The sequence below is a fragment of the Euwallacea fornicatus genome, chromosome 30, assembly GCF_040115645.1.
Source record: "Euwallacea fornicatus isolate EFF26 chromosome 30, ASM4011564v1, whole genome shotgun sequence".
In the NCBI taxonomy this organism is placed as follows: domain Eukaryota; kingdom Metazoa; phylum Arthropoda; class Insecta; order Coleoptera; family Curculionidae; genus Euwallacea; species Euwallacea fornicatus.
The window spans coordinates 225,942-245,692 of NC_089570.1; the positions used below are offsets into that span (position 1 = coordinate 225,942).

General features: G+C 37.3%; 1 long non-coding RNA gene across 1 annotated transcript; it reads left to right on the forward strand.

Moving 5' to 3' along the window:
* Nucleotides 1–10,946: 10,946 nt before the first annotated feature.
* LOC136347829 (uncharacterized) lies at nucleotides 10,947–13,179 on the forward strand. The gene is made up of 3 exons (XR_010733542.1): nucleotides 10,947–11,596; nucleotides 11,646–11,737; nucleotides 12,995–13,179. It is a non-coding gene; the product is annotated as an uncharacterized lncRNA (long non-coding RNA).
* The last annotated feature ends 6,572 nt before the right edge of the window (nucleotides 13,180–19,751 follow it).

A 19,751-nucleotide genomic window follows, 5' to 3' on the forward strand; every position in this document is an offset into this window, starting at 1 on the left:
GTGTTAATGACCTGCCATTCATCATTCCCTAATCTTTTATATTCAACATTTGGAAGACAAACTACCTGGCAGGCATCAGATTTCAAAATACATTAAATTTCAACTAAGACTGGGACATTTCGCGATTCTATTAGGCGAACATTTGCGTATTAAAAGTTGTTCGCACAACCATTATTGAATTATTTGAATAATTTAATGGTTTGAAACTGGTTAGACTATTAGTTTTAAACTGAAGATCGTATTAGTCGGTCTAATTATTAAAATATACCTACAATAGGTATTAAGATTTGTGAGGAGTACTTTAGGAATGGATAGAAAAGCCTGTTTTATGGTTGATTGGTCATACAAACATACCGGTCCAAATTTTAATTAATTTCCGACTCGTAACAGCTTTAACATTAATTAGGTGACTTGTAATTCATCGAAAAATTTTAATAATTTTGTTTAATGATAATAAGAAACTACAAAGTCAAAAATATACATAAGCATTTTTGCTTTATTAACGTTACTTCACAAAGTTAGACAAGTGATTGATCATGTCGTACGTATGGATTCAAAAAAAGTTTGTCGTCTTGGGAATAAATGATCCACCTTAGTCCCTCCCCAGAAGCGAAGTATATTATAAGTCGGTTATTGTCAGCTTGTGCCCATTTGTAATTAACTTGCAGAAAGGTAAAAAAAAAATGAATATGAATGAACGCTAAAAATTCCAAATTTAGATTTATTTTTCGCGATAATATCTCTTCTATTCATTTAAATTATTAAATATAAAATTTACGAACGAATATACAAACTATTCGAATAGTTCTGAATGAACAAAGCGTTAGAGTTATTTATACTAAATTATGTACACAAAATTGCAGTTATATATACAAAAACCCTAAGAATGCTTTTATTTATAGCTACCCTGTTGCAGAATGCTTTAGGTTTTAAGCTCAGTATTTCATGATTCGTTACGAAACCGCGGGTGTTTGCAGAATTCCATCACTAAATGTGGTAGACTCATTTATTGCACGCAGGACGATTTGATTCTGATTTTCGTGATAGAAAATTATAAAATAAGACTACTTCGTAAAAAACAAATTATTTGAAACATAACACACGATTCATGTTACAACTTCAGATTTTGCTGCTTCTTTTACTTTTGATACTTTTTGTTCAAATTTGTCTCTTACATTTTTCCATATCTATCGCTTGTTTTAATAATTGAAAACATTTATAAGTACTCTTACAATAAAATACATTGGCGTAGCTTGAAAAATTCAAATATTAGGTATTCGCTAATTTTCCTTTAACTTGTTCTCAATTTTGCTAACAAAAATCAAAAAATTTTATTCCATCCATACTTGCCTCCATTTTTTATAACAAATTTGCATGTAATTTTTCTTTTGATTCGCAACACTTAAAACATTATACGGACCGTCGTTTGTCAAGAATTAAAAAAAATTGTTATTCCCGAAGGTATTGTAAAAAAATGAATATTTGACAATTCCGTTTTTATGCCTGACGACAATATACGTATCTAATAACGTATTTTTCTTATTTTTAGCTTCTGAAAAAAATACTTCTGGAAATTCAATATGCTTCCTCTTCCTCCCCAAACACCCTGTAGATATATTAACAGTACATCGTTTGCTTACTTGGCAAATGTCTTACAAGTTTATATCAGATTATTATGCTGATAACTATAAAGTGATGAAAATTTAGCATCTCAATATTTATACCTCATATTACACAAATCCCTGAAGTTACATGGCGCATCAGGAGCGTTCCAAATACCAGATTTATTTAGATCATGTAAGTACGTTAGAGATTTCGAATTTAGACGCAATTGCGTTTTAATTGTTTATACTTGTCTATATGTTAAGAGCAAAAAAAACATCGAACAACAAATTATTGGGCGTTTTTTTTTATATTTTTTCAACAACAATTTCCCCCCCGGCACTGTCTCTTATGTCGAAGTCGGTTTTCCCTTTGGCAACGAGTTTCTTAATTCTCATGAATATCTTTTAAGGTTATTCACAAAGAATGGATTAAATAAAACGGCCCCGAGAAATGCGGGCGTAAATACATTCCTAAATTATATCGTCCGAAAGCAGAGTCAGCGAATCGCGGAAAATTTAAGTTATTACCCCATTATTTACGAAACGTTTTAGAGGGGCAAAGAAGAGCTTTTCCAAATAGGGACGTTTTTAAGAATTAGAACTTTATAGTAGGAATTTTACACATCAGAACGTAATGACTAATGAATAAAAAATTAAAATAACGACTCGAGGGTACCCTTTCATTAAATAATATGATGTGGACATTTGCCATCGTATACTCCTGATGGTATGCCCACATTATACCCTACCAATACTCACTTTTTTTTTAATGCGCAAAACAACTATTTTTAATCACATTTAACTGCATATATAATTCTCGTTTAAATGTACGCAACTTCGTTATTCATCAAAAACCACTTTTTCCATTTATTTGAGATGAATTGAACCATTGTGTTACCCATTGTCCTATAAATTGAGGCGCTATCTGAAGAATTGAGGAGGACTGTTACCGTGAATTACAGCGCAAACCGAGGACTTAAAGTTTAACCAATTATGTCAAATTAACGTAACGAGAGGCGTTTCAATTAAACTACCCCCCGTTTCACAGTTCTCGAAACCAGTCCGTATTTTTCCCCATCTAACCCTAAAACCGTGCACATGCATTCCGGAGTGCATTAATAACTTGCATTGCCATCATCCCATCTTTCTACACCTCCCTCCCCTCTTGCTCTCTGCATTTTCTCCATTAGAAGTTGGCAAAAACAAAAGACTGTGGGCCGGGATAATTAAAAATTCAGCGGTAGACGCTGGCTCGCTCTTCATTGGTTCGAATTATCATTTTTCCGTCTCCATTTCCAGGATTTTCTTCATTCCGAGTGCATTTAGCAAATTGGTGTATTATTTGTAATTATTTTGCGAGATGTTGAAACGAATGGCTGCAGTAATTATCTGACATAAGTAGTTTGGTGCCTGTGAACCTTTAGAATTTTAAAGTTGTAGTTGAAGAATTTTCACCCATCGAAAAAAAAATGTAATCAGGGAATATTATCAATTATAATTCAATGGACAATTGAATGGAAGATTTATTTTTTTCGAAAAATCGTTACGTTTGAAATTTTCAACCTTTACGTTTTATCATTTTGAAATTGCCTTTATTTTGCTCGCAAATCTCCACTTTGTAACTTCATTACTCTCGCCGTATTCATCGTTCAACGTTAAAATTTCCGAACTTATTCAATAGATCACATATGATAGGTCGCCTTCCGGCGTCAGACGCACTTTTGAGAACTGCTGTTTTAACGAATGCTCTTCGAATGGTTAATATATTCCGACAGATGTTTTCAACTCCGATAGTGCGATTAGAAATGTTCGAGTGCTCTGCGGGAGCAGAGATCTGTGTGGAACGTAGGATCGATAAATAGCCGGTATTACAGGGATCTTTCAGCGTCGTAAAATCGATATACAACGTGTAGAGGCTGTAGGTTACTCATGTGTTTTTGATATAAAAATATAAGATTTCGAATTTCATGTAGTCTTAAGTAGTTTTTTTTTTTCGTTTTAAGCACACACGTGCGCTCATTGCTATGTACCGGTTGTCCTTCCCACTTTTTTCCTCTACTTCTTCAAGCGACTTTTAAACTTCTTACATACACACGTACGTATGTATTCTTCGCGGAATTCTGAGTTTTTACGTTTTTGAATTCCGTGTTTTCTTCTAATCACTGTGATGCATCGCCTGCAGAGATTATCTCGGAAACAACGAAATATGTAAATAAAGGAAATCAGAAGAGGAGCTGGAAGGGTTCGCCTTCCACGGTGCACGACTCCGCGCTTTCTCGAATTCTGCATTCATCTTAAAACTTCCTTTATCTCATTTTGATTCTCAAACTTGTAACGATCTTTCTTCGCAGCTCAATAACATAGATGGGTTCATAAGTTAATTCCTTCATAGTTCCCTATAAGTGAGAAATTAATAAAGATCTGGCGAACGTGACTGTCCACATATGCCTCCATTGCTTCACATAACTTCACTAGGAAATATCCTACGCTTGGGTAATGCAAATACTTCCAATTTAATATTTTTTTACTTCAAACTGCACAACGTCGACCCCACATATTTTACGGTTCGGGAAATTGTGTGAACTCGGTGATCACGTGTGAAATTTTGCACTTGCAATCATTAGTACATTCACAACCAAATCTAATATTCATTCATTCAATTTTTCTCAATCTTGAATCTGCAATTTCGTTTTCGGTAAAATAATGAGGCGTATCGTTATTTTAATGAAGCGCCGAAGTGCAGATTTTCATACGCCAAAATTCCAATGATCCGGAATCCGAATCAGATGATAAAAAATTAACTGGAAGTCGAATCCGACTGTTACCTACGGTTGGTGTTAACAAGCCGACCGCGATTTTGACACGATTTCACTTCATTTCCGAGACAAATGAATGTAATTTACGATCGTTGCCGCTCATCCAGATGGCACGATTAACCGCGCCGCGACTCCCGATTGTTTTAATTTTCTATTCGATATCGAAATTGCCGTTTTATCACGATCTGGATCCCGGAGGTTTTAAATTTTAATATCGTTACGCGTTTTCTGTGCGTACTGTGTCACCAAGGGAACTAACAATAAAATATTTAGCGCTCACTTTTTTCTTTTTTTTTTTTTATAAGTTTTTAGGTTTAAGTTGCGCGCAACAACGCCGCGCTGCTCCTAATTTTCATTCCAATTTAACCCATTAGCGCCCAAATTATTTTGTCGTGAAAAAATGTCCTGCTTTCTTCACGAATTAGTCTTTTAGCGTCATATTTGAAAATTCATCTTGAAGTGTATCTTTTTTTTCAGCGGTTTTTTTAAAAAAAGGTGATCTATATGTAGATCACTGGGAAGTGCCGTATACTTTTTAATTTTATTTTTGGTTAAATTATTTAGGCGTTAAATTCATAAATTTTATTTTTTACAAAAACTATTTAATAAAAAAAAATACAAAAACTAAATAAACTGCAAGTACAGGTCTACTTATTGTGCCAATTAGGAAAGCAAAGAGTACACAAGGTAACATTACATTTGTCACAAAATGTTAACTGAAGACCATCGTACGAATGCAGTTCTCGCTGCATACTTAACCACCTGCATAAGCTAACCTTATGTCCCGATAAAAATTGTTTTCATAAACAAATTTATGTCATAAAGGTTGTTCATTTTCTGCGATCTATATATAGATCACTGGGCGCTAATAGGTTAATTACATAAGAATGGGACGAGTCTAGAATCGCGCACATACGGGGAGAGTCAATTTTCAGTTATTCACTTTATTTCTTATTATATTCCCTATTAATCACGAGGGAATAAGATGGGTTTCAAATTACGCACATTTAATATTTGAAATTGGTGTGCTGACACCAAGAAACGGAAAATGCCGCATAAAAGTAATGGCAAAAGTCCTTTGATCTGCTATTAAATGCACCCTTGAGCCTCGGTCTTATGGAAATTCTTAAAACCTGGTCTCATTATAATAATTTTTCATCGGGGGTATATCGCGTAGCACTTACGTAAGCGATTTTGTCTTTGACTTTTGAGAGGTTTGAGCAGGTCTTCGCAATTATTTACTTTTTTACTTTGCCAGATTATCATATTGCACGTTTAGTTACAGATTCCAGATCCTTTGATCATTTTAACTATCTACGTAGAAGCAGATTTTTAAATTTTAATGTGAAAAATTTGTCAAAGCAGTGATTCGAGGTTTACACAATTTAGATGAGGCGAAAATACAGAGCTCGAATGCTAAACGGCCGTCTGCATCGACCAGAAGATTTATTTTCTGCGAGAAGTAGTTTAAAAAAATGTTTGCTTTTTTCAGCTTTTTATTACGAAAAAGCATGCGTTCCTGAAAACGTTATTTGTTGGTTTTTACTTTAATTAATTTTTGATGACAAATGATTCGAACCGAGTATCTTCAAACTCTAGAATCTGCGAAGTAAATATTAAGAACTATTTTAGAAATTTAACACCCTGCATCTCTATAACAAACTATTCCAGATGTATGTTTAAAGTTGGGAAAACGTTTCCTTGGTATAGCACTTCCCTTAGAGTCCTCCGAACAACGTTTTGCAACGTCCTGTGCGGACCCTAAATTTAATTGTTTTGTTGCTTTGTCGGTTTTTGTCAAAGGCCGAATCATCCGTCGTCACAAGTTTAGATATTGCCAGTAGTTAATAAAGAAGAAAAACTATCAAACAATTCGTTAAAATGGGCATACATATCGTGCACGGTAAAAACATTGCTAATTCCTCGCTGCTCGTGTTCTTATCTGGTACGGTATTCTTGATAGTTTAGGTTAAACCGAAATAACACTTAAATCAAGTGCTAAATAGAAATACCGCTAAAGGCGCTTAAATTGACGGCACAAATTACATATGAACATATACAGGGCGCTCCACACTCGATGGAATCTTAGACGTTTTGCGAGAACCGTTGAGGGAATCCCCGTGGATGTGAATTTCGTCATGCAGAAGGTGGTAACAACTTTTAATTTTTAAATGAATGTGCCTGCATATGATGGAACTTATTATCCCCAGAAATCGTAAGGCTGTACCGTCTATTACACACAATTTTCCGATTTTCGCTTTAAAATTGTAACTTGAAAGCCGTAGAGGTCAGGCCGAAATTATTTTTAAAATTCACAAGTTAATTGCAGGATCCAACAAGATCCCACTCGCTACACACAGTTCAGCATTTTTTAAATAACTGAATGAAAACGTTCCGTCATTTCCTAAGCTACTTTAAAGCTTCGATTAGTCTACGTCATTATGTATATTAAAATTAACCTTAATTAATCACCTTGAGCCCAAAGGCTAAGCACATACGTAATTGTTAAATAGACGTTGAGTTTGTCCGACTCGTGAGATGTCCTGACCAAGCCAATAAGCATGGAGTCTTGGAGCGTGCTTCTAATTGTGTGACGCCATCAATTAAATTTGTTAGTTCGTTTTCCAGTTCGATATGCTCGTAAATGAACAAACCTGCACCTGATAATGGACGGCAAATTTCGACTTTCTATCTATTATGGCCTCGTATGTATCCTTGTCGCAGTAGTCACTTTGAACTATAGTAAAACGATGCAAACAGGGCACAGACTTTACCATATGTATTGAGTTAAATTGTTTTTATTTGATTTTTTTTATTTCCGAAACTTTCAAACCACGATTTTTTCCTAATTGATTCGCCCTAGAGGCCACTCGATTTTCATAGAGTTTCCGCATACGGCCGAAGTGGGACAAAAATTGCTCGATTTAAAAACTTCTTTATCCCTCGTATGTTTTCGCATCTCTAACTATTTTCGAGTAATTTACGAATGTAGATCAGAGCAAACCAGAGGACAAATGCTGAAAAGGGTATTCTATGTTATTTCCGCAAATATCTCGGGAACGGTACCCAAACGTTAAAAGAAAAAAAGCCGCTGCGTACCTTATCCTTATACTGAGTAATGTGTTTGTCGTTATTTACATGCTTGGGGTCACATTTCCTTTTGCTCATGTATGTTTTTCCATGAATTTTGATAAATGAATCCGTAAAAAAATATAACAATAAACAGCTTATCTTGTACACGTCACATTATAATTTTTATTTTGTTCGGGAAAATAAAGGAAAAATTAGTAACGCCCATATATGCTGAAAGAACATATCCAAAAAGCATATCTACAACGTTGTTATTAATCTTGCAAGTTTCAAATGTAAATCATTAATGATGAGTCTGCCTTGGAGGGATGTTGCACTAAATATCGCCGGATGTGGATGAACGAGTGGGATGAACAAGACTTTTTTTTTAACCGTGATTTTAACAGAACAAGTCGGACTTTTGACGCGAACTGTACAAATTAGAATATAAAAAGCCATCCCGGGTTTCTTTCACGCTCCCTGCGTCCAATTCAGACGAGGAGCCGGCAACCATCCTGTTTTGTGGAATACGTCCGAACTCCCCCAATACGAAAAATATTTATTTAAACCTTATGAACTTTTTTTAACGTCAGCTGGTTTGTAGTAAATATCAATGCCTTACTACCTTCTAGAATAATTTATTGCAAAATTTTCCAACACCAAAAGATGCGTCACAAGTTGCATTATATTCATCATAAATGACTTTTAGATGGCTGATCTTTCAGGTGAAATATCGAGTCTCCTCAGTTATTTTAATAGAAATTCACCGTTCTTAATACTTGACAAAAAACGTTAGCTTCTAGTCCAGTTCGTCCTCGATCCACCTCTCCACTTTACATCCACCGAGGGACTATTTTAATTTTCTCTACACGTCAAAAATCTCCAATTTACAAATGGGCCGCTGAACGCAAAGAGCGAAAACAAATTAAAAACGACGTTTCGACCAATCGGAACGGGCCCTTTTTATCTGAACTCGCCAATGGCGTAGGGCCTAACGTGCAAAGGTGTGAATCTATGGATGTACGTGAAGGGGGAACGTCAGGTAAAGGAAAATAAGTAATAATATGCATTCAGGGCGTTCAAATGGGTAAAAAAAATGACATGCGAATTTGCCAGGTGTGTATGTGTGTTAGGGGGGAGGAACTGTACCTAAATCTGGAGCCATTATCTGGTGCGAGCTTCAAAATGGGTATGGGCGATATTTGAAATTTTTAAACTTCAATTACGTAGAAAACTGCTCTACAAAAAACTGTTTTAGTTTTTTTTTTGGGCGGAAATTAAAAAATATATTGCAGTTTCCCGAATATGAAATACATAGTTTGAAATTTGCAGAGAGACTTGTCGAAAAGTATATGTACGTAATACTTGTAAATAATGCGAAATGACAAAGATAAATAGGCTAAAATATTGCCGTTTAATTTTATATTATTTACTTTGATTTTTTTTAGGAATAAAAAAAATGTTTATGTTTCAATTTTCTAATTTCAAAACGTCATTTTGCATGCTAAAACGTGTACTCGTGATTTTCGGGCAGACCTGCGATTTCGACAAAACTATTCAGAAATTGTCTTGCAAAAAGACATTAGACCCAGTTCCTTTTTCAGGTGGCTTCAGCGACCTTGTTCGCTTATTTCGACCTCAGAAGTTGTCCCAAGAAATAGTTACTGAAATATTGTTTTTTAGTTATCAGAGAAATTAAAAATAACGGAACTAAAATGTATGGAATGTGAATACCTAAAATGTGCGAAACGCTCCCGAAATCCTTCATCTTAATCGCTGATGACAGGGAAAAAGAACTTTTTTGGTTTTTGAACAAAATATAAACAAACAAAGTGTGAACGATCTGCCGTAACCAAATTGGATGTATTGATAACGTAGAAATAGTTTTTCCCGGATGTCGCTCTGATTCGTTTCCAATGTTCGATAATTATTGCAAAATATACACTTTATGTTTCTGAAAAATACATTTTTCGTCGGCGGTCCGCGTAGATAAACTTTCACGATTCGCTTTTGATTTGAGTGAAAAACTTCGTATCTTCGAGAAAAAGTCTCAAAACTCATCCGAAAATTCGACATTTGCCTTCACGTGTGTACATCCTTTCACGTACTTTCCCTTCCTTCCTTCTCCATTTTCTCTATAGAAAGCCACCGCGCATTTTTCGAAGATGTATCGGTTCTGCCTCTAACTCAACAATGATAAAATAAATTGGATTAAGGCCACACCACCCTGCGAATTGTCCCTTTCAGCCATGTTCGATGTTCATGGGCGTAGACACATATTTTTGAACATGCATTAATTTACTACGGAACATTCTAAATTGCTCTGTAATAAAATTAAAAAAAAAAACGACCAATTTTGATCCGAGCGACTGTGTGAAACTGAATCATTTATGGTTACCGTCTCCAAAAAATTGATAATTATCGAATTCTTTCGTCACTTAATCGCTGTTTATGAGTTTAAAAAGTTTTAATTAAATGGACTATTGACAGTTCCTAATCTGGACGATATTTGTTTGCGTACTCGTTCAGAAGGAGTTAACGTGACGTTATCCGCCACTGAATCTCACAATAGCTCATCAAAAAGACACCCCTTCAAGACCCCCGTGCCCTCTTCCTGCGAGACAAGTTAAAAGTGTTTACTGAACTGTCAGCCCAGGAAAATGTCTCTGGAAGTATTTTATGTGGAAACTGAATCGAACACTTATCCAATCTTTCCAACAACCTTCGGAGAGGTTTGATGGCGTATAGGGGACTGCCTCGAGATGATTGGGTTTGTTTTCCCAGTACGTCTATATTCGTCTCTTTTCGTTTTTTTGCAACTTCGTTTTATTTAGTTCATATAATAAAGGAACTCAAGGTTCCGTTCTTTGACTAGTCAATCAAGCCAAAACAATCCAACGGTCTGGATTTATCAAATTTGACATCCAGAGACAAACAAATCTCCCCTTGTATTTTTCTTCGGATTGAAAATAATAACGGAAATGAAATAAACATATTAGAAGCCCTTTCGGTTGACAGGTCCATTTCTTAGTGCTGAAGAATGGACAAAGGCGCGGAACAAATCGTTCGTATTCGTGAAACTCAATCTGATCAATCGGATCCAGCCGTTGTTGGCGCTGTCACAACAGCGGCACGTCAATTACTCTAATGAGAACCGATAATTCTGAAATGGAGGTGATTGCGAGAGCCCTCGAAGTTTTATAGGCCTGAGCTTGGCATTAGCAAGTGTAAACTTCTTCTTTAATATTCTTCGTTATTTAGAGAGGTGCAAAAACTCAACTAGACCCCTCTCGAAAATGGTCGAAACGGCGCGTTTTTCGATCGCTTTCGAGAGCTCGCATTTCGAAAACACCTTTGACCGGAAAGTTCCTGTCTTCTGGCGAAAGTCATCTAGCGGTACGATTCTCCCGAACGTCCTGTGGGAATTAAATATGGTAATGTTGTCGGTGCAGCGTAGCGATCGATGCGGTCGAATAAAGAAAAATAATCGATTTTGTGTGCGGAAAATACTTTCGTTCCAGCACCTTTCGTTTTGGAGTCCAGGCGGTGTGGAATCTTTAACGTTTCCGCAGAAGTAGGTGCAATAGGGGCAAAGTGAGTGTCAAACGTTGCAAGTGGCAATTTGCCTTGTGGCCGTGCGATTGATCGTTATAGATGGAAAATGAAATCCAGACAAGTAGTCACGAAACAAAGCAGATGAACTGACAAACAATAAGGGAAAACTGCAAACGCACAAAATTACAAAATTAGACACGGGGTAGTGCGTCAAATTACCAAACAAACACGTTTCGTGTCCGTAAACGTCACAACTCATTTACGATCTCCCCTGCTGATACATAAATTTGATTTTTCAATAGGTGAGATCTGATCTGATATGCGTCTTCGTTGTTCACTCCCTCTTTGTGTCGCTTTCACATTCGTGTATTTGGGGTGAGTTTTAGTTATTTAGGCCAAATAGACATCACCCGTTCCGTCATTATTGTTATTATTGTTACACAAGAGATGCCTAGCCGGATAACGAGAGCAATATGTCGTTATTTCGTAAACGATGACGAGTGTCATTTTTGTATCATCGACTAGACAACGCGGCGGAGTCGGAAATGGGAGGTAGGCTCTATCGTATTGATAATAATATTTATTTATTTATGATTTCTAGAGGAATATCTGCTACGTTGTCCAGGGTGTCTGTTCGACAGGAACCGGTATGTCACGGGGTTCGTGGGAGCATCGCTGGTTTCGGTGATAAACGTAAGTCAGGCCCGACACGGAAAAAGAAATGTTGAAAAAATTATTTATTATCGGAAAAAATTGAATTTTCCGAACTGCCGCTTTTCAAATTTAACTGGGGCGGCGAAAAGTCCGGCTTCAACCCACTTTTCCCAGAAAAAAAAACCATTCTACCTCGCCACTCTTCTGGTTTCCAAGAGTAGGAGGCAGAAATATTACGTGCGAAAAGAATGTATTGATTCACATTGGATTCTTCTTTGCATCAAAAACACCCGACGAAGTTACTCCCGCTCCCCGCATGTCATTCTGCATCTCCTGCGGCCATCTCAATTTGCAGCAGGAACCTCATTAGGACGAAAACAATTTATTTCGCTTTTAATTAAACGAGCACCCTTTCGACTTTTGAAAGCGACACTCGACTCTGTGAAACTTAAAAATAATAGCAGTTTTAATCATTATTTAGTCCGGATTTTAAAGTCCAGATGCAGAAGGTAAATGGGCATTGCACCACTGCCTTCTCTCGTTAAAATATTACACATGATATCTGTTTGACGTAACCAAGAAATTTTCAAAACGGGACTTGAATCACCGGTGAACTGGCGCGTTGATGGGTTGAGCACCCATTTCTGTTTTTTCCCTCCAAGTCCAAGATGAAATTTCGCACGGCAACGGTGCAATGGTTCAGTTGAAGCCGTTTAATGGTTCTTGGAACCATTAATTTCATCGCGTCTACAGGAACATCACCCGTAATGATCCGCTACACGCATTTCGCAACGAACGCAAAAAAAATCGCCCCCTTCTTGAACCCTGGGGGCCTTTATTATTGGTCGTTATAGTAATTGTAGTAACGAGTCGTAGGGTGGCACACTTCGTGCGTTATTCAATTATTGTTGATAATTGAAGGGGGGCGAGTGTGACTCGAAACGGCAACTCTTATGCGATTCGACCCTTCGTGTGCATGGATGAATTATGGGAACGAGTGATTGGTAATTTTAAATTTTGGAAATATAATGGCGGAAAATGGTTTTTCGATTAACAATTTATGTAGTCGTGTGACGCGAAATTTTCAGAAGGCGATCGACGAGCGGAGGAATTTAGGGTAGATGGGAGAAAGCATGTCGGCATTCGCATCCATCAGATTTATTTCCACGATACTCGTTTAATGTTTTTAATCGGCCATGGATGTTAATTGCGTACGTCGTCCCAAAAAACATAAGTGCGTTTTTTCGGTTAGGCTCCCCCCCCCGTATTAATGTATAATTTGTGTACTTATTCCAGGCGGCCACCTAACCCCGTCCACGACACCACCACACCTTCCGGCAACGGCACCTCTTGGTGGGATTCTAACAAATCCACAGCCCCAATGAAAAGGCCACGTTTACGAAAAAAATCGGCTAGAAATAGTAAATGCGATGACGTCATCATGTTTATATTAAAAAAAATAATAATATGATACGCTGATCTTTCAGGCATGAAAAGTACTTGCGAAATATGGAGTGAAAATGCTGCGTTCGCAATTTCAAAAAAAGTTGCAAGGAAAAAAATTATAACAAAAAAAGCTGGAAACCTTTTTTTTAACTAATTCATTCATGATCAATTTTGCACTTTTTTAATCGCTGCTTTTTGCGCTTTGAACTGCAGTGCTATCAGGTTTAACGTCTGAACTTTGGTTTTTCAGCGTTTAGTTTCAAGTCCTTTCAGGCTGGTTCTGCGCCCTTCTTCTGATCCGAATTCAGTGACGTGCGACGCTTAAAGATTTCATTGCTCTGATCTAAGCTGCGTTTCGGGTTTTAGTGCCGCAGCTTCCTTCGCATTTTATTATAAAAAATCTCGATGAATATTTCCCATATTAAGTCGCGGAACGTCTCCAGTCTGAGCGTCTGCAGCTGCGTGACGTTTCAAAACTAAGTCTCAGTTTTCTTTTCGTTCTTCGGTTCATTTCTTTTGCTTTTTCCGTGATTTCACTCACGAATTGGTACTGCAAAGCGGTCTCGAAAATCCTTTCTGACGAAAAAACTTTTCGTCTTAAAACATATATCCCGTTTCTCATCAAGCCCTGTTTCAATTCAATGACTACGCGCGTTCTCCTGACACTTGATTTCGCTGTAAAAGAACTCTTTATCAACAACTTTTTTAACAGTTCCAAGAATTTAATGACGAATTTCCCTTTGAAGCTCGATGTGAAGTGAAGTGAACTCCGCGTCGGTCTTTGGGGTGTGGTTGATTTCAATATAGTATACACTGAGGGATATTGCAGTAATATCTTTGAATAATAACACCTTCAAAGTCAGACGCGATTCGGTGTTAGTTTGTAAACAAGTAACACAATCAACAACAATACGTGTACATAAATGAACCCCCCCTCAGGTCTTATTGTGATGGCTGCGGTGATGCACAAAATGGCGGTAATTCGCCAAGTCTCGAGACTCTTTCTCGGTTCGTTAAGCTTCTTGATGAAATTCCCGGCCTCGTTTGAGGTCGCGGAATTAAATCTCGAAATTTATAATGAATTCGCAATTTGATTCTTTCGGCACAATCAACGTCTGAGTAGTAATTGACTTTCAAGGCATCAACGAATCAGCCAAAACGAATAATACGAGAGGTGTAAGAGCTTTTGATATTTAACAATGTTTTATATACATAAAGTGTATACATGCACACGGGTCGTAATAGCACTTTTTTGAACGAAGCAGACAATGATTCGGTTTACACAACGTTCGATTACTAAATCCTCGGTCGGGTCAAATATTGTAACAAAATGATCTGAAGCCATTCAATGTACGATACACATACAATTGTATACAATCGAGTGTGATTTTTCTCGAGGTCAGTGAGAGAGCCTGTCGTGGTCATAAATTCGTTCAAGTGGGAACTTCATAATTTAGTTTTTTTGCAGTTTTCAAATTACACGAAATGTCACATACCTTATCATCTCAGATGACACGAATCTTTCCCGCACGTATGGGATCATCATAGGAATGATTTGGAGCAATTGGACTATCGCCAGACCGCCCTTTCATGTCTACATGAACAATTAACTGCGAACAAAGTCTCGAGTCCCCGGGTGTCTGCCCTTAGCAGTGTAATTTAGATAAGTTGTCTTATACATGTATTAGTAGTTTTCAGCCTCAAAATCATCATTCGTTATTATTCTTCAGTAGTAGTGCTACCAGCTCTCACGTTCCTCCGAACAGATAGTCCAGAGTAAAAGTCTCGAACCTCAGTAACAAAATGAAGAGTTGTTAATGAGTTAGTGAGTTAGTGAGTTAGTAACTTGTCTCAATCCTGACAAATCTGCATCGTGGTGTCGACCGCGTATAAAATACCGGCTGGTGTCACAACAGAAACATTTCAACACTTGAACTCGTGCGATAATAAATTCATATGACTGATTCCATGGCGCAATATACGTCTAATTTCGGCACTAAAACCTAAATAATGACTGTAGAGAGAACGGTAAATTTTATAATAATCTGTTCTTTCTGTAGTTTCCTTGTCTGTTGAAAATATGGCTAATGGGTGTTTGTTCCCACTATTCCACGAACTGGTAAATGTTAAATATTACAATATTAAAGATGTCTTATGGGAACGGTCACCCTCTTTGGTGATGAGCTCTTGTAATCGATTGCTTCAGGCAGGGGAGATTGTTTGTGTTTACGTCTAGGCCTAAGTTATGTTCTTTTTAACCTCATATGCATAGACCTAATCTCTTCGTGTTTAGTCGTTCACAGAGCTTCTAAGAAGTTCGCTAACCATCACTAAGCTTTAGCTTCTCCCTTCATTAAATCACAATTCTTATACTTTCGTAATCTTTACGTGTGTGTTACTCCAATCACTCTTTCTCTGCACAGTTAATCTTACAACAATAAAATCCTTGAGTTATTTCATATAGTTTTCCATACTGGTGGGACCTGCTTTGTGTTGAGGAGATTTAGACTTAAAAAAAAGAGGAAACTTAAAAAAAAAAAAGAAGTTTTAACGTGTAAAAAAGTTCGAAAATCGCGCCAAAAATTTAAATTTTGGTAGTATTAAGATAGTCGTTGCGTTACCATAATTATTCATGTAATACAGGGCATTCGAAACGTTTTAACGTTAGTTTGAAATGGCGATTAGCAACAAAAGATGCTGATTAAATCGGAACTATCATACGCAATGGACGTTGCGCAGTAAGAGAAACACGATTTTTCAAACAATTTATTATTTAACAAACTTTAGAAGTGCAAATAACTTCCATTTTATTTGATTACACCTACTTCTGTGCAACTGCTAAAATTTTCAAATTTAACAATTTTTTTATATATTTTAAGATTAAGGCAGTTCTCCGCCACCACAGCAACGCAGTTTAATTATAATTTATTTTTTTAACGAACGGTGATTTAATGATCAGTTAGCTATGAAAATTTGAAGGAAAACTCGCGAGTCGAAGGGGCGATGATAAATTCACGTTGTCAGATTGTGGAAAAATGAGACTGGACCCCCCCCCGTGGTTGTTTTCCGTTGCGCAAATAGCTATTACATCACGTATGCGGTAAGGTGGTTTTTTTCCGTTCGTAAATGCGTGCGTAAGGTGTCTCTTTTCCTTCTCAGGAGTTTTTTGCATAATACGAATATATCAAAGCAAAGGTGTCATAAAAAAAAACCGGTGGTCCTCCCCCTCCTTGGTTGCTGGCGTTGATTTAATGGTCGCTGCCAGGGTTGCGCCCTCACCTTTAGTTTTACGAGGGGCGTATTCGACTGTGAAGGACTGTTTGCCCCCCTCCCCTCTACCCCTTTTATTCGAGCAAAAAGTTTCGCCACAACTGCCAGGTCGGATCAGGCCTATTAAATTCGCTCACAGGCCAAAAACTGCTGCTTCTCTCTACGATTTCCACATTTCACTTTGCACGATAGCAAAAAACGCGAAATCGTCTTCGCCGGATTCTCGATTCCGGATCCATGAAATAAGGATTGCCATTTTGTTTTCGAATTAAATGTAATCATAACGGTAACCGCAATAATCGTTCTGGTCACTTTCGTGTTCGTGGAAACGTAAGCGAAGTGAATAGGCGTCTTATGGGTCGCAGGTCGTCGGCTCTGACCACTTCATTTTCAAAATGAATTTTAGAACACTGAACATCTTTCCTTTCACTTTTACGTGTAAGTGAACTGTTCGCCGGAAAGCCCGCAAATTTATATCAAAGAATGTGTGAGGTCTACTAAGGAAAAACAGACAACCTATAGTTAGTGGGGAAAAAATGGAAAATTTAGCCGATGTCGTTCCTCTAAAAAAAAAAAAAAAAAAAAAAATTGCAGCGTTTTACTTCCCAAAAGAATAATACGGTCTATAGTAGTCCCATACCACAGCTACATATATACCAAACTTCAGCTTACATCTCTATAATTGTATGCCACCAGGGATCCGCTGCTGCCAATGGAGTTCTTTCTCCCTCTTCGTTCGGCATCTACATATTTTAGCATTTCAAAGGGTGCCGGCCATGCAATCTTACATGATGGGCCGACTCATTTGAATATTTATATTCTGCGGGTCCTAGAGAAAGAAATGTGTACACACAACAATAACTCCGTCCTTTTCCCACTTGGGTCATTTCCGTAGTGTCGGTCTCTCTCTCCTGTTAGATGTGCGGATTTCAAAAGAGGTATGGTAATTTTTTGAAAAAGGACGGAGTGATGCTGATGGTACAGTCAGCGTTAAAAGCTCGGGGACTCAGTGTTGAAGTCAGTAGAGAGGCGGAAATCCGACGGCACTATGAAGAAGCAATTCTTGTAAAAGCTGTAAAATGTGCCCGAACTTTTTGTTCCATAATCAAATTTGAGGCAATGATGGAATAAAATTTTAATTTCGATTCTACTTAGTTCGCCCTCGGATTTGGGGTGTACCTTCGCTGCCTCGAAACCGCTATTATAGTCACTGAAATTCGTCAAAAATTCGAAACGTTTTAGAAAAATCACCATATTTTTCCAACTCTATCGAATTTTGAAAAATTCACAATTTCTTGAAGGCATTTTTTAGAGAGCGCGAAATTTTCAAAAATTTACGTATTTAAGAAATGTGCAAATCTTTTTAAAGTTTTAGGTAAAAATTTCCCTAAAACTTGGCGAAAGTTCCAAACTCTTCGCGTCCTTAGGTCAGCTGTCGAGCAGCGCGAAAGACACTTTCGCGCGTGTAAGATGTAATATCTTAAGTACAGGCGCAGACGCGTTAATTTTGTCGTCTCCCGTGAGTTCGGTTAAAAATTAGGTCACGATCAAATCTTTGCGCATAAAAAACTTTGCCGCACGCGTGCCGACATTAGATGCCCGCAAAGATTTTCACCTCGGCACGCGCGCCCGTGAATTGCAATTAGCAAAATCGCTTTACCGCACACTTGTAATATAACTTCTTGCCATTAGTGTCGCGTGAAAATTGCTCATCGGTGCTCGGCAGACTTGCGCCATCCTTGGAAGCTTGTCGTTCTTGTCAAAAATTCGTTGAACGCGTTAAAATAACCCGTAAAGTCTGCATCGCCCCGAAAAATTATTGCGGATTATTCTTGTTGCACGACAATATGAAAATTCCACAATGAATCTCACCGTTATTAAAGGGAAACGCTCGCCCTTATGCTTCCATTCAAAGGTTTCCCCATTCGGTAAAATTGTATTTTTTCGTAATTTAAGTGGTGTTTTCGCATTTTCTCCCGCATGTCCCTTCAATACGAATTCCCGACACGTCAGAAGGATAATGGAACCTGCTCTGCGCAATTATAAAAATTGCTCAGCCCTTCAAGATGCATTTTAGAGAAAAAATAATTACTATACAAGTGTTATTCATATGAGCGGAATGATGTTTAAGTTGGAGATTACAGCTTTTGCCTGTCTCCATGGAAAATACGCACCAGTTACACTTACAAGACCCTCAACAATTTAGCCGGTAAAAAAACTGATTATCCAGGCAATATCTGTACCAATAGATCAACATTTAGATAGCTCTAAAGCTTCCCATTTAAGGTCAAAGTTAGTCGGGTATGCCATTAGCGACACATATTTGTTATTCAGCCAATGTAAATAGTAATTACGTGTTAAAGAGTGAAAGTAATTTGGACTTGTAGAGTTATTATTAGTTTTAAGTAATTAATTAAACATCCTCGACGATTTTCTGACGAATCCGTGTGTGTCCAGGTCAGTACTTCAAATTGCAATGTAAATTATTTACCCTGAAGAACTGAAAAATTGGAAAGATACTGAAAAGTCGATACAACTGAGACATTACACATCAAAAGCTGGATTACGTGTTTGGGAAAATATTCCGATTTGGAATCGAGCAATGCGTAAACTTACGTACTCGGTACGAATAGCATTGAGGCAGTACCCTTTTCCAAAATCGAATTTAAATAAAAACAAATGGAAATTCGTTATCGACTACGAAGTTTGAGATCCGCAATCATAGCATTAATATTCTCTAAAAAGCTCTCACTCGGATCTTGAAGCCTTTGTGATTTTGGAGATGTACATACATAAATGTAATGTGAATTACGACAATGCATTAATGATGGTTCGGACTTAAGTCGACTCGAATGTATATGCGAAAGAGTAATGAGAGAAATCAATAATGCATTAATATTTGCATTATTAGCGTCATTATGAAGCCAGTTGTTTTCGGTAGGTTTTAAGTTGGTAGTTGGAGTACGAGTATAATTACGGCCTGGGAAAGTCAACATCTTTCCGTTTCTCTTGTTGGGGAACAACGCCGGGAACAATTTTTCTTTCATCATCATTCCTCAACCATCGAGACGAGAAATTTTCAAAACGTTTTACGTATTTGACGTGACTATTTCGATTCTGTTAACTTTCGTTTTGATAATTTAAAAATATACATTTTTAAATAAACGTTACTAGTCCTTTTCATCTTGCATTCCTTAGATACTGAGCACGAACACTTCCAGAACGGTCTCAATACGTCTGAGCTGCTGTAACTCAATAAAAAAAAGAACTATTACAATATCATTTAGGTACTAAAATAAACGTACTTAAATAACGAACTACTAACTCTCGAAACATT